At 38.1% G+C, this 15,273-nt stretch overlaps 1 protein-coding gene across 3 annotated transcripts in view; it reads right to left on the bottom strand.

Moving 5' to 3' along the window:
• Positions 1–15,273, bottom strand: part of wdr45 (WD repeat domain 45) — a 73,765-nt gene that overhangs the window by 24,797 nt on the left and 33,695 nt on the right. For all 3 annotated transcript variants that reach the window (XM_084104900.1, XM_084104899.1, XM_084104901.1), the window contains one exon: positions 15,067–15,257. The gene's annotated coding sequence lies outside the window, so the exon portion shown is untranslated. The remainder of the gene's footprint in view (positions 1–15,066; positions 15,258–15,273) is intronic.

Below are 15,273 nucleotides of genomic sequence, written 5' to 3' on the forward strand. Positions count from 1 at the left end.
AACCTTAGCGGGTCGTCTCCGGTGTGAGAGGAGGCCGAGTTGAGACCCCAGCGGTGTGCTATCTGAATACATGAATAAAATGCAGCAAACATCAAGGCTGGTGCTTTTGAGGGAGTCATACAGCAGTTTGCTAACCACATTTGGCAACACAGTGAATACGCAATGCTGACGTGGGCAGATATGACACTGACAAATGCCACAACAATTTAACGCAAAGGATTAGCCTGCAATGTTGGAGAGTAACTAAGTACCAATGTTACTAAATGAACTTGTAAAAGTGGTTTCCCTACAGTGGTTCAGGCACAGGATTGCCAAATGACCACCCACTGCTTCTTATACAAACAACGGAAATAAGCACAGTTAAGAATAGCAAAACGTGGTAGAGTATTGCTATAGTGTGACTATATTGTATTGCAATAGGTAGCACTTTAAAGTTAATACTGAATCAAAAGTAGTTGGCACATCATTTATAACTGAAATGGATTAATAACAGTATTTGGTTACGGGTTACACTTGAATTGGTTACAAAATACATGTATAAGATGTTGAAACATACAGTACCCAAGCTGTTTCCTGAAAGATAGTTAGACAGATAGATAGACAGATAGATAGACAGATAGTATTAGGAATTAGGCCTACTCAATTCTTCAACAAAGTACAATGTGTCATTTTCAATCCAGCACAATATTCTTTGTACACTCCAAACCTCTTCAAATATTTCCAATTTTTTCATTTGAGAATACAAAATAAAATCATGTTTTATTCTTGCCTTTATGAGCCGCTTAAACATTTTCACATGTTTACTACAGCCAGCAATTTCATATTTCCTACTAATATAAACTGCCATTTTGGCTTGTCCCAAGATAAAATTTAACAACCGTCTTTTCATCTTTTTTCCTTTACAATATTTAAAACCAAAAATAAACACAATCATTGTAAACATTTCATTAACATTAGCAAATAAAATCTCCAATAAACCAAATAAAGGTCTTAGTCTCTCACAGTGCATAAAACAATGAAATATGGGGTTTTTATCACCACAAAAAGGACAATTATCTTGCATGTTCGGATTCAACAATGAGATAAAAGCATTTCTAGCAACAATTCCATGTAAAATTCGCCATTGAAGATCACCCACATTTTTAGTCAATGGTGGTTTGTAACAAGAGCCCCAAAAGGGTTTGACATCAAAATCAACACTTAAATGATCTCTCCATGGTGTATCCATACATTTTAATTTCTCTTTATTTTTCACCTTCACACAAACTTTATATAAACTCTTTCCCCCCATTGTATCAAACTTTGTCTCTCAAATTCTCTGAGGTCATTAAAACATTTTCATTTTCTATATCACCATACAAGGAAAATGATCAGTTTTATCAGGAAGAGCTTGGCTTGACAAAAAGTTCCAGTCTTCTTCACTCAAATTTTCTAGGCACTTCTTTAATAAAACATACTGTCCTTGTTGATTTAATTTCAAGTCTCTGTGCAAGTGCATCATTCAACGCGATACCAGCCACTTCCATTAAAGGAACACTCCACCCATTTGCACTAAGCTTTGGAATGTTAGAAACCCAGTCATACTATTGAATGGTCGTGCAACATTTTCTCATTTTCCCCTGAGACGAGAGAAATCTCTATTTATCTCTTTACACTTCCTCCTACAATGACGTAAAAATCGTCATTTTGCTTCATTGTAGGAGGAAGTGTAAGAGGGGGGGATTTCTGTTAAGACTACAAGCACTAGTTCCCACCCTTTCAAACCCGCCCATAGGGGGTTGGAGCTAATGCGCTAACAGACCTATCACAGATCAGTGCGAGTACGTTTGATTTCACCAGCAGAAACCTGCAGAAAAAATGGACAAAGAAAGCTGAGTAGTAGGGGTTACCATACACTTTTTCCCGGACATGTCCGGCCGTCGAGATCAACAAAAATGTCCGGGATTCAGCTTTTGCTTTCTGCGGTCGCCATTCATTGTTTACATGCTCACCTTTTGTTTCAATCTAACTGAATTCATTCCGATTGGTGAATCTGAATGTAGTGTTTACATGAACGCTAAACAAGTGATCGGTTGATGTGCGTTTTACCATTGCTAAGAAGATTCCCGCTCCTCCGTGAGAGATACGAGACCAGTGCCTCACAGGTGTCGGTCATCAGTAATCACGCCATCGGACTCGCGCCGTTCTCCCGCGCCCCTCAGCCTCGTCCTGCTCGCCACAGTAAACATGATGAATGGCGACTGTAGAACGCAAAAGCCGAATCCCGGACATTTTGGGCGATCTCGAAATCACGGGCAAACTCGTCACGGAGACTCACTCGTAGCCTAGCCTTGCCTTGTTTTCAACTGCGCTCTCTTACCGGTAGGCGTGGCTTGGGAGTGGCCTCGTAGGGCAGCGAAGCAAGTGCATTCTGGGAGTTGTTGTCTTTCATCCACATAAGCCAAAAATACATTTTCTGGCTTTTCTCAGTCTAGAAAGCTCCAAATTCAAAAATAATTTCACATTTCTTCTACATAAATGACCCATTTTAAATACACATTCATCTTTCCAGCGGTGGAATGTTCCTTTAAGTCTTTCATTTTAACAACTTTGGCTTTTGTTAAAGGTCCCTTATTATGCCCCTTTTCACAAGATGTAAAATAAGTCTCTGATGTCCCCAGAGTGTGTATGTGAAGTTTCAGCTCAAAATACCCAACAGATAATTTTTTACAGCATGTTTAAATTGTCATATTTTGGGGCTCAGAAAAACGCGCTGTTTTAGTGTGTGCCCTTTAAATGCAAATAAGCTGCTGCTGGACGACCCAGGGGGCGGAGCTTCACGAGCTCGCGCTCAGTCTCTCAGGACAATTTCATCTCACGGAATGATGATAATATCAGAAACTCTCAGTAACGGTGTTCATTTCGAGTCGGACAATAATGCCTACAGAGTCAGAGTGCTGTATAGAGATGGAACAGGTATAGTTTAGTAGTTTAATTACGGTTATTATAACGTATTTGTCATCTGCTTGTATGTATCCATTATTTATTAATAGCCTACAAGTCTGCTGTTTCAGACCAGGTCCGAATGATGATCAAACATATACTGATGAGTTTAATAAAGTTTATTGTACATCACACAGAAGATGAAGCGTCAGTTTTACTTCAGAAAATCACCGTAAGAGCTGAGTAAACACAGTAAGTTATAAGAAGTGCGCAAGTACATAAACGAATTTCGGTAGAGTTGAGGGAGCATTCCTGTGGGCGGAGGTTAGTCAAAAAACTGTTCTACTGACGTCATTAAAGAAGGAAGTAGAGGGATGTAGTCCAAACGGGCCGTTCGATGTAGGCGACTTCTGTTAAATAAAATATCTCGCTTGGCATTGAACTTTGAGCTTTATAATTTTACAGATATTATTTATACTCTAACAACAACATTACACACTAACTAAAGTCTGAAACATGGGATCACGAAGAACGGGACCTTTAAAATTTGCATCAACCACAAAGTTGTATCTCCACATAAATCGAGTCGAGCACCATTAATCAATTGCTCTTCCAAAAACCAATACAGAGACTGATATGACAATGATCTTTTGACCTGTACCATACACCATGCTTTTCTTAAACTTTCATAAAAGGAAGAGATAGACTTCAAATTAAAACTCCTACAATCTGTCCAAAAGCTATTTCTTCTAAAACCCCACACTCCAACATTACTTAAAAGGCAACAGGCTGGTCAAAACCATGAAATACTAGGACTGTATAAAAACTTTTAGATGGATGGATGGATGGATCCCTTCAGGAGGCTCTAACACAGTTAATCTGTGCCATAAGGTTACTAAATTATTAATAATCAATGCTCTCCCCCTAAAGGACATTTTAGGTAAAAGCGATTTCCACCTTTCAAATCTTCCTTCTTCATTTTCAAGAATATTTTCCAGTTTCTTTGCATTATTATTTCATCACCCCAAAATATTCCAAGATATCTCAGACCTCTTTGTGACCAAACCATTTCACCTGGTAATACCAGTTCTCCTTCATTCTATTTTCCAACACTATATGCTGAACTTTTGGCCCAGTTTACTTTTGCAGATGAGATTTTTGCATAAATGTTAACAATATCAACCAGCTTGTCAATATCATCTAGTTCACTGGTTGAAACTAAAACATCATCTGCAGCATATGCTGATATCTTTATAGGTGGAAAGGTACTCTCATATGTAAAACCATCTAAATGAGTCCTAATTTTATTTAGCATGGGTTCTATTGCTATTGAGTAAAGCATAAGGCGCTTCCTTGTCTAATCCCCCTTTGTATTTTAAAAGGGCTACTCAAACCACCATTGATTGTCAGTGCACTTTCAATATTTTCATAAAGCACTTTAATCAAGGGAGTGAAAGCAGGTGGAAAACCAAAAGTTTCGAACGTGTACCATAAAAACTGATGATCCACCAATCAAACGCCTTCTCTTGATCTGGGGAAATTAGGCCACATTTTTTCCCAAACAGTCTAGAGACTTCCAAAACATCTCAAATTAAGGATATATTACCCACAATTGATCTATTAGATACACAATAGGATTGATCTAAATGTATAACCTGTCCAATTACTTTCTTTAGTCTGTTCGCCACAGCTTTTGATCAAATCTTATAATCAATGCATAATAAAGAAACTGGCTTCCAGTTTTTTATCTCTTTGAGATCACCTTTCTTGGGGAGCAAAGTTAAAACAGCTCTTCTGCAGCTTAGTGGCAGTTGTCCTTTATCCAAACTATCACTTAAAACTGTAATTAGATCTTCTCCCAACAAATGCCAATATGCCTTGTAAAAATCAACAGGCAACCCATCCAATCCTGGTGCCTTACCATTCTTCATACTCTGCAAAGCATTAAAAAGTGTGTCTATTGTTAAGGGACATATCAGTTCTGCATATGAATCATCATTTACTTTTGGTAGACTGGACACAAATTCAGCCATTAAGTGGCCACAACACTGTTGGAATACAGCTCCTTATAAAAACCGACAGCCCTTTTTCGAATGGCAGAAACCTCAGTCAGAACTTTTCCATCTTCTGACTGTAAACGCTGAATACTTATTCTTTGGCCAATATTTCTGAAGAAGAACTTGGACGGGGCATCCATTTCAGAAAGACTCTGAAATCTGGATTTAACCAACAACTGAGACCTTGTACCTAATAGATGTGCCAAGGCTGCTTTTTTTCCCCTTTAAGAGCCCACAATTGGTTTTGATTAGCAGAGGCTCCATTTAAAGCCTGAAGTTCAACGATATCCATCTCTAGACTTCTTATGGATTAAACCATGTCTCTACTGACATTAAACTGATTACAGAGTTTTTGTATTTGCACCTTTCCCAATCTCCCACCACTGTTGTATTGATGTAAAAGAAGACTTAGAAGAAAAAACATTTACAAAAGTGAGCATCTTCAAGTAAAGCACTAATAAAATGCCGGTAGTCACTCTTATATTTAACAGAATTAATAAAAACACATGCTACTACCATTGAGTGGTCAGAGAAACCAACAGGACAAATATAAAAATAATTATTTTAAATAAGATTTAAAATATTGTTTCTGATGTTTAAATCAATAAAAAAGGATCCAATCTTGCTGTTGAAATGCAATACGGTGTTTCATTACAATGAAAAATTATCCACACATCACAAAGTTGACAAGTTTTAATCATATTTAGTCATTTATTTCTTGAAGCCATATAAGGCTCAATGTGATTTCTATCTAAATCATTACTTGTACAATTAAAATCTCCACCCAGTACTAAAAAACTTTCTGTCTTACATTGTTTTATTGTTTTTATCACTTTCCATCGATTTTACAGGCGCATAGACATTTATCAGTTCCACAGTAACATTTTCAAACTTTGCTATTATCTTAATTAATCTGCCTTTTATTAGGCTACTTCTGTAACATCATACGATATTGGTAGACAAGTCTTTGAAAACAAAACAGCCACCCCAGCACTAAGAGCGGTCTTATGACTCAGAACAATCTTTCCTTCCCACTCTTTCATCCATTCGACTGCATTTTCCTTTGTACTGTGAGTTTCTTGCAAAAACATAACATCTATATTTTTTGTTTCATTAACTCATATATCTGCACTCTTTTGCTTGCATCCCTCGCCCCATTTACATTCAGGGAAGATATTTTAAAATGGCTCATTATGAGGGATGAAAAAAAGCACAAAAAGCCAGGTCCATATCACACCGTTATTCTTTTGACATATTCAATGCTTGAGGACGCACTTTTTGTACAATCTTTTTTACAAGATACACCTCAGGATTTGACAGACATCAGGAAAAGATCAGGAAAATAGTCTATAACCTCAACATTCCTCATTCCTTTTGTACACTTGAGAAAAATTTTCATTCTTTCTAAACTGTAAGTTACGGAAAATGTGCATACCGGAAATGAAATCGGAGATACATTTTGTTCTATAGGCCAATCGGGGTCATGCTCTCTCAACCTCACCTCTATTTTTGTACTATCATCTGGCCAAGTTTCAAGTCTCCAGCACTTACGGTTTGGGCTGCACAATGCGTTTTACGGCAGAAGAAAAATAATAATAATAAAAATCCTTACAATTACAATAGGGTTTCAGCACTTCGTTCTTGAACCCTTAATAGTAAAAATAACAAGTTAATATTTTATAACATTTTACTGCATTAGCTGAGAAAGAATATCATATCACGTAAGAAAAATGGACTGTAACTGAAATATATCATAATTAAATTAAAATCTGAAATCAAATCAACAGCTTGTGAATTTTGAATCAAATTGAATGTTTATTGATATCCAACCCTGCTGACTATATCAATTGATTTGATTACAATTTTTAATGACAGACAGAATCTACATCCTCCTTTTAGACATTGAATGACGAAACACTTACTGCATTAAGGGACTGTTCGTTTTTTATTTAAGGGGATACCGGAGGAGTTTTGAGATCTATAGTCAAAATAGACTTAGATAAATGTATTTAATTAAATACTACTATTTTTCACAGTCATCTTTTTTACTTTAAGACCGGGGTAAAGCAAGGAAAACTACAATTTACCTCAACAAGGAAACATAATGAACAACACTTGTCTCATTCGTGGAAGTGGAAAAACCAGTTCTTTGTGATATGCAATATTTATTGCATTAAAATTTAAATGCAAAAGAAAAGGCATGAGAGTCGGCTGTTTTTGTCAATTTTAAGTTATAATTTAAAATGTTTGCAATTTTAATATAAGTACATGGTTACATATTTTACCACTTGCTTGAGCAACTTAATATATTAATCTATATGTAATCTATTGAATAATATGTTGCGTGAATGTCTATTAAAGGTTGTATCAGCGATTTCAGGCCCAAAAAAGGCCCATCACATTCATCTAATCTTTCCTAACGATCCGCTAGCTGTCCGCCCCATAAGCAGGCCATCAAAAAACAGCGTCTCTGTAGGCAGCCTAGGCTCTGAGATCTGCACACAAAAACAATTGGTTTCACCAACCACTCAAAACCAAAATAAATAGTGTTCCAACCAATCACAGACAGGGGGTGGGTGTTGTGAGGTTTTGCACAGCCCGACCTCTCCCTATTCCTCTCCCTTGTACAGAACTGTACTAGGTAAATAAATGATAATAGGCAACGTTATGACACCTTGCTATTAACCATTTATATTTCAAATGACTATTCTGTTAGCTGGGAGCAAAGCTGGAAGCGAGCTATGTAGTTGATAACATAATGTTCATGCATACAAAGTAAAAATAAAATAAAAACATTCTCTGCATTAGCCTATTTTAGAATACACAATATTGAATGTGCAAGTAACGGCTATTATATTTGCTTGGTTATAAAATTATGTTACAAAACAACTATAATGACTTACCCAGCAGAATGAGCCATCATTGAGGTAGAACGTCGATCTGAATATCGTGTGTCTGTCGCTTTAAGAAATGCGCGTGCATGATCGTTTTTTTCATGTGCACGAAACGGGAGGGAGGGGCGAGCTAGTTTGTTTGGGATCTCTCTTCAAACACAAACAGAAGTGACGTCACCCACAATCGCTGATACAACCTTTAAAGAGTGTATAAAGAGAACCGCAATGCTGACAAAACTTTTTTTTTAATAAAAGTTGCTGATAACTTATGGATTTGAAATAAAAATACTGAGTATGTGTTTGTGGTACAGCCGCGGATCAGTTACGCACTGCAAACGCAGCATATGTGAAAGCAGCGCGTGCTGCTCCTGCACTGCACACAGAGTATGTGTGAAACGGGCGTTAACATCAGGTTTCTCATCTTACACATCACACTCCACTGTTATGGTGGCCATTTCAGTAGATTACTCACTATTATTGCTGTGGAAACACAATAAGCATGGAAACTAAAATATGGTAGTATCGTGCCACAGCGCACATTCTATCAGCTGCAGTTCTGGCGCCTCAGTCCCAATACTGTAAAACTCGACCTACATTCACACCACATATTAATGCAGCGGTAGAGTTACACTCACAGGACACTGCACTTATTCACAATCACAAAAGTTAATCATTTGCTCGTGCTTTAAAGCTTTGCCGGGTAAACATTTCATTGGCGTTCTGCTCTGATATGATACACTTTTTCTGACCGCGTACGCCCGAAATCTTTTCTAATTTATCATCAGATGGACAGATCATTTCTCAGGGGAGGCAGGGCTTTTATCCTAGGGGAGGCACTGCCTCCCCCTAGACACGCCCCTAACCAATTGAGCGTCAGCGTCAGTTCTGGCAGGCCAAGTAGCCAAGACGCTGCTAACGCTATTGGCCAACAGCACGGCCTCATCAGCTGATCTGCATCAGTGCATCAGCTGTTTAACTCCCCTCGCTGCTAATGGCTACGCTCAAAACAGGGCGCCCTATTTTAAGCAGATTCAGTTCGCTCCTAACTGCTTGCTGCTCGCTTCTCTGCAGCCCGCCACCTCCCCAGCTCCTCCTTGTCGTGTATAACGTGGCATTTGCTTTTCTGTCATAGTTGCTGCTCTGTTCATATGGGGAATAGTTCAGCTCTCCCAGTCCTAAACTGTGTGAGCGTTCCCTAATGCTGCTGCTGTCCTCTGACTCTCTGCTATTTCATGGTGCTCATGAAAGGTCAGAGGACTCCCTGAACAGAGCCATACCGCCAAAATTTAATTCTGAATTTATCAACTTGAATTGCAATTTATTCAATAAAAAATGTCCTAAATCATTTTTATTGTCATGTGTGTTCTTGACTTAAAGGACAAATCCAGTGAAAAATGAACCTGGGGTTAATTAACACATGGTTACCGAGTCGATCGTTCCCTGCGATGCGTTTTCATGAAAATCGAATGTAAAGAGTTTTATCTTTAAAAACATTTTAGCTCATAACACTAGTATATGGGGCACAGAGTAAGTAAAAATAAATCGCTAGTTAATACCACTAACAAGGCTCAAAATAGCCTCACACTAACACGGTAACATAATGAGGGTCCTTACATACAAACCGATCGAGCCACGAACGCCGTGCTACGTTAGATTTCACAAACGTAATTCCTATCGACCAGCTATCCTATCGACGGCGTTCGTGGCTCGATTAGTCGAGACTGTTTTCCAAGATGGATCCTGCATGTCAACGCGTAATGTACTGTCTTTATAAAGTATCTTCTTATTAAACTGTCTGTACACTTACAAAGTTCTCAATGCTTCGGTTTGTATGTAAGGACCCTCATTATGTTACCGTGTTAGTGCGAGGCTATTTTGAGCCTTGTTAGTGGTATTAACTAGCGATTTACTTTTACTTACTCTGTGCCCCATATACTACTGTTATGAGCTAATCTGTTTTTAAAGATAAAACTCTATACATTCGATTTTCATGAAAACGCATCGCAGGGAACGATCGACTCGGTAACCATGTGTTAATTAAGCCCAGGTTCATTTTTCACTGGATTTGTCCTTTAATGGACCTGACAGAACTATAGTCTTGTCTCACCTCTCAACTTGAATTTAAGAAAATTCTCACTTTCTGAGTCAGACAAATCTGCATTCAACAACTTTTGGTAATGGTCTCATCTTGTGCCTTTTTCTTTGATGTAATTACAAGATTAGACTTCCTTTTCACTGATGGCACTTTAAATACTGCTTGAGTACTAAATGCTTGAGTGCTTTGAGTAATCCACCCACCATCTCATCAAGCTCAATATCCATCGTCTCATCATTTTTTTTAATTCGTTTCTCACTACTCTTCACTCTACTACTTCCTGGTTCTTCATTGTCCACACTCAAATCCGAATCCTCACCAACTTCGCTTTCTTTTTCCACCCTCTGACCTTCATTATGACTTTGCGACCCACTTTCATCTTCTGTACCATTTGACACATTTTTGTCTGGACAAGCGCGTAGCCTACCAAGTGCCCCACTTTCCAGCATCCAAAAATTACATAATCAAAGCTATCAACTTTGAATTTAAAAGAAATATTCAGTTCATCAATATCACTCGTCAAAATCAACTTGTCTGTGCAACGACACAACGTGTTTCAACAACGGGGATTTGCAGGGAATTTTCTTAATCGCCGAAACCAACTGTCCATATCGAGATAATTCACATTGCAACGCTTCGTCACTAATAAATGGAGGCACATTGGAAAGCAAAACCTTTCTCGCTGGATTAACAAGTGGGAAAACATTGATCAAACTATCATTGAGGACTATCCCGTTTTCAACTGCCAGTTTTATTCCATGCTGCCGGTTGAGTTGCTCATAACTCGCCGTCTCCGCATTCGCCATGGTAACCAGTTTAAAAACTGGCTAACCCAACCTCCCCATTCTCACCACAATATTCCCAGTGCTTTGTGACCATACACGGTAAAAACAGTGAGAGAAACAACACTTAAGTAAACAGACCTTTGAAAAATGAAGAAAGGACTCCACAGTCACGCTCCGATTCACACTCCGCACTCACTGAGCAAACACCCACGCATGCGTACAAGACGAGAGAGAGAGAGAGAGAGAGAGAGAGAGAGAGAGAGAGAGAGAGAGAGAGAGAGAGAGAGAGAGAGAGAGAGAGAGAGAGAGAGAAAAGCTTGAGAAGAGAGAAAGCGAGTCTAGGAACAGAGTCCAAAGATGAGCTAGAGAAAGAGAAGAGAGCCAAAGAGAACCCAGAAATAGAAGAGATAGGGCAATCTTCTTTTATCCCTTCCTTGACCATGTGACTAAAACCCAAATGTGAGACATTCAAAAAGAGCAATCAGCAGATTACAGCTTCCCCCACCGTACTAAGGCCCTGGTATTAAGATGCGTTTTATCAGATCACAAGTGGGCGACGCTAGGTGTAAACGGGGTCTAAAACATTTTGAGCTTGTCCACTAACAACCACTTCCAGAGGTAGTCGAAAATGCATTTGAATGTTTGGACAGCTATAAAAGACCCCCTTTCTCTTCGCCTACTGAGCCCGTATAAACATTATGGGAAGCTCACTAGCCAGATGGGATTTAAACTTTTTGTTGGCTGAAGATTTCAAGAGGAAAAACGTATCAAGCACATTGTTTTTTCACCATTCCTGATTTAACACACACTCACAGCGTTCGGGCTGATCTTGCGGCAGTCAAAGCAGAAATGAAAGCCGTGTGTTTTTCTGTTGTCTCCGGCTGCGTTCATACAATTATGCTGGCTTATTTTGTCCATTAGATCAAAATATCTGAAAAAAACTCATACATTTACCCGCCCACAGACCCTCCCCTCAAATAAATCAGGACAGAAGTGGTTGAAAGCAGACAGAAGAGACGAATAAAGGGCGCTTTAACACTTGGTTCGATTGCCTGTTCCGAACCTGAGTTCGATTTGATCAAATGATTCACTGATTAATTTAAGCCCCTGCATCTAATTAGTTAAATATTGAAAATCTTTGAAATAATTAGTTAACAGCTTCTATTCATCTGAATCCGTTCATTCACACACTGTTCATGTAAATTAATGATTCTTTGATCAAATGACTCATTGATTCTTTTAGTTACTGTCTTCTGAATAATTAATTAAATATTGACAATTCGTGAAATGAGTTAAATGCTTCTGTTAATCTGAATCAGTTCATTCACACTGTTAATGTAAATAAATGAATTGCTGATCAAATGATTAACTGATTCATTTAAATCACGATCTCCTTAATAATGAATCAAATATTGACAATTCGTGAAATTAGTTTAATGCCTCTGTTCATTTCAGTTCATTTACACGGCTCATGTAAATAAATGTTTCACTGATCAAATGATCCCCTCATTTTAAGTCCCTGTGTCACCTTTATAATTATTTGAATATTTAAAATTTGTGAAATAATGAGTTAAATGCATCTGTTCAGTTCGTTCTGTTCACCGATTCAAATAATTCACACTGTTCAATGAAATAAATTAATAACTGATCAAATGATTAACTGATTCATTTAAGTCACGGTGTCTTCTTAATTACTTAAATATTAAACATTTTAAAATAACTAGTTAAATGTTTATGTTCATCTGTATCAGTTCATTCACACACCATGTAAACAAATCCATTTAAGTCTGTCATCTTAATTAAATATTGAAAATTAGTAAAATAATTAGGCGAAATAATTTTCTTGTATCTAATGTAAAAGTATGCTTAATTCAATGCAATAGTTTAAATCTGTGTTTTTGTGCCAGATAAATTCTCTGAATACAGAATTATATGTACAGTCCATAGACTAAAAAATAGGTAGGCCTACAGTCATATATTATTAGAATTTTACGTGTATAAGGATTTATTAAATATCGCCTTAACGTCAATGCAGTTAGCTTCGTTTGGTAGTAATTTGTAGTGTAGAGACTAAATGGTGACTTAACTGTAGTTTAACTCAACTAACGTTAGCCTACTTCAAAGTAGCTTCCCCAACACTGCCAAACTGACATGAACGTTCAGCTCATGCAGCAGCGAGAGAACCGCTGGTAAACGAGTGCTATGGAAACAAGAGACTCGTGCAGCTGGTCACAGCGTGATCTATATCGCCTCGCTTTAACTATGCAGGGACTCTGTTTATAATCACAACATGGACACAAGAACTCAAACATTCACACAAATCTGCACTGAAAGTGACTGCTGGAAGTAAATCCAGTTTTCAGAAACAAAAGGCGGAAAAAGCCGGGGGGAAAAAGAGACAGAAAATGACAAAGAGAGACTGACAGAGAAGGATATGAAAAAAGAGAGATTAAAGTTTTTCTATTATGCCTTTCTAAGACAGCAGGAAAGATTTTGGCGGCAGTTTCCGAGGATGTCAGGAATGAAATAACAATGTTATTTGCCTGAAGCTCAACACCTTAAAGGGACAGTACCCCACGTAATCGTCATTTACTCACACTCGCGTCATTATAAATCTGTTTGTCATCCACATTTGTGCATATTCAAACTGGGTGTATTACAATCAGTGATGCTATTGTTAACTAAAACTAAAACAATTAAAAATACTTTTCATTAATATTAGACGAAAACTTGAAAAAAATGGTTGTCCGGCAACTAACTGAAAAATTTATATTTAAATGCTTTTGTTATGTTCCCGAGAAACTTTGCATTTACTCGCAAAAGTTTTGTGAGCAAGTGCAAAGATTTTGTTCTTTTTCTCCACACCGTAACTCTCTCGTATGTGGGAAAGACAGTGAAGATGGACTCATCAGAGAACAATACATGTTTCACATTGTCCCCAGCCCAAGATTTCCACTTTTAGCACCAGTGAAACCGACATCTGGCGTTGGCACGGGTGACCGAAGGTTTGGCTATAGCAGCCCGACTGTGAATATTAACCATGTGGAGCTCCAGATGAACAGTTTTGGTGGAAACATGAGAGTTGAGGTGCATGTTTAATTCCGGGTTAGTAGCTGGACATCCCTTTTAGATCCCAAAATACTTTTACATCCCTTTTGCATCCACAGTTACTCCTGTTGGATGTGGTTCGTCCTATGTGGTAGAATGTCGACATTAACCTGAATACCATAGCTCTCGATACGCCACAGAGACTTGCTGTCTTTGTCACAGATGAGCTTCTGTCCTCTTTTGAACTCTGATATGTCTCTCATTATGTTGTGTGGATTTCAATATTTTATGTACAGCTGTGCTATTGCTCTGCTAGTTCAACCTTCATCCTCTGCTCTCTGAAGATCGGCCACCATACAGGAATCCCTACAGTATATAGGCGTGAAACCTCCAACACTATATTGGCCAGTGTTTCAGTTGTTCAATCCCTGTATATTAGTGGACCAATGTAGGGAATAGTGAATGAGGGTATAGGGGGCAATTTCGAACACAGCCTTGGAATTTACTGCCTAATTTGTATGGACAACTTTACTGGTACTTTTTATAGGCCACTTTTTATTTTTAATGTGTGCAAAAAGAGAAGCATGAACATTGTCTAACATTTTTTTTGTGCTCCACAGAAAAAAAAGAAAATCATACAGAACGACTTTAGGATGAGTAAATGATGAGATTTTCACCTAAGAAAAAAAGGTTCTTCACACAAAGCTGCCATACTGTATGGTTTCAAAAGACTTGGAATATATTTAATACAATTCATAGACAACTTTTATGGTACGTTTATGGCATTTTTTTTGTCATTCATTGTCTGGAAAAAGCAGCGTGAACATTCTAATAGCTTTTTTTTTTAGTTCCATGAAAGAAAGAAAATCATATGGAATGATGTGAGGATGAAATTTTGGCTGAACTGTTCCTTTAAGAGTGCCGTTATGATGCCACTGCCAAGAGAACACAGTGATATATGCCACATGCCATCGGGAATCTATGCCTCAGAAAAACTGAATTGCTTTAGCCATAATTTTCTAACAGTTCATGGGTTAATTTGTTACCATTCATGAAGCAATTTGGGAACTGGGCGATGCCCTGTGAGGTGTAAACTGCAGTTATCTCTCTCGATTTCACTCATATTTCCAAGACAAAGTCAAAAATCACTTCACGCTTCCTGTGACTAGTGGTTTTGTGTATGAGCTTAAACATTTGACCTGATCTGTGCAAATCTTATCATGCATGGCGTACTGCGTTTTAAAAAGCAAATCTCTTTTGCTTACCTCTCTAGTACCTCTGACATACGAATTTGTCATTCAGAGATTTTCCTCCTCCCCAAGCCATTCCTCTCCCACTTCCAGCTGATGTCCATTTCTCATCTCCTTCTCAATTCCTCCTCCAGCATGCAATCTGTACTAGACGGATTCCTTCCATTTCTTTTGCATTAGTGGCAGTCTCTTCCCGGGATCATTATCTTGACAAACACATAA

The sequence above is a fragment of the Abramis brama genome (assembly GCF_963993115.1).
Source record: "Abramis brama genome assembly, chromosome: 25".
Lineage (NCBI taxonomy): Eukaryota > Metazoa > Chordata > Actinopteri > Cypriniformes > Leuciscidae > Abramis > Abramis brama.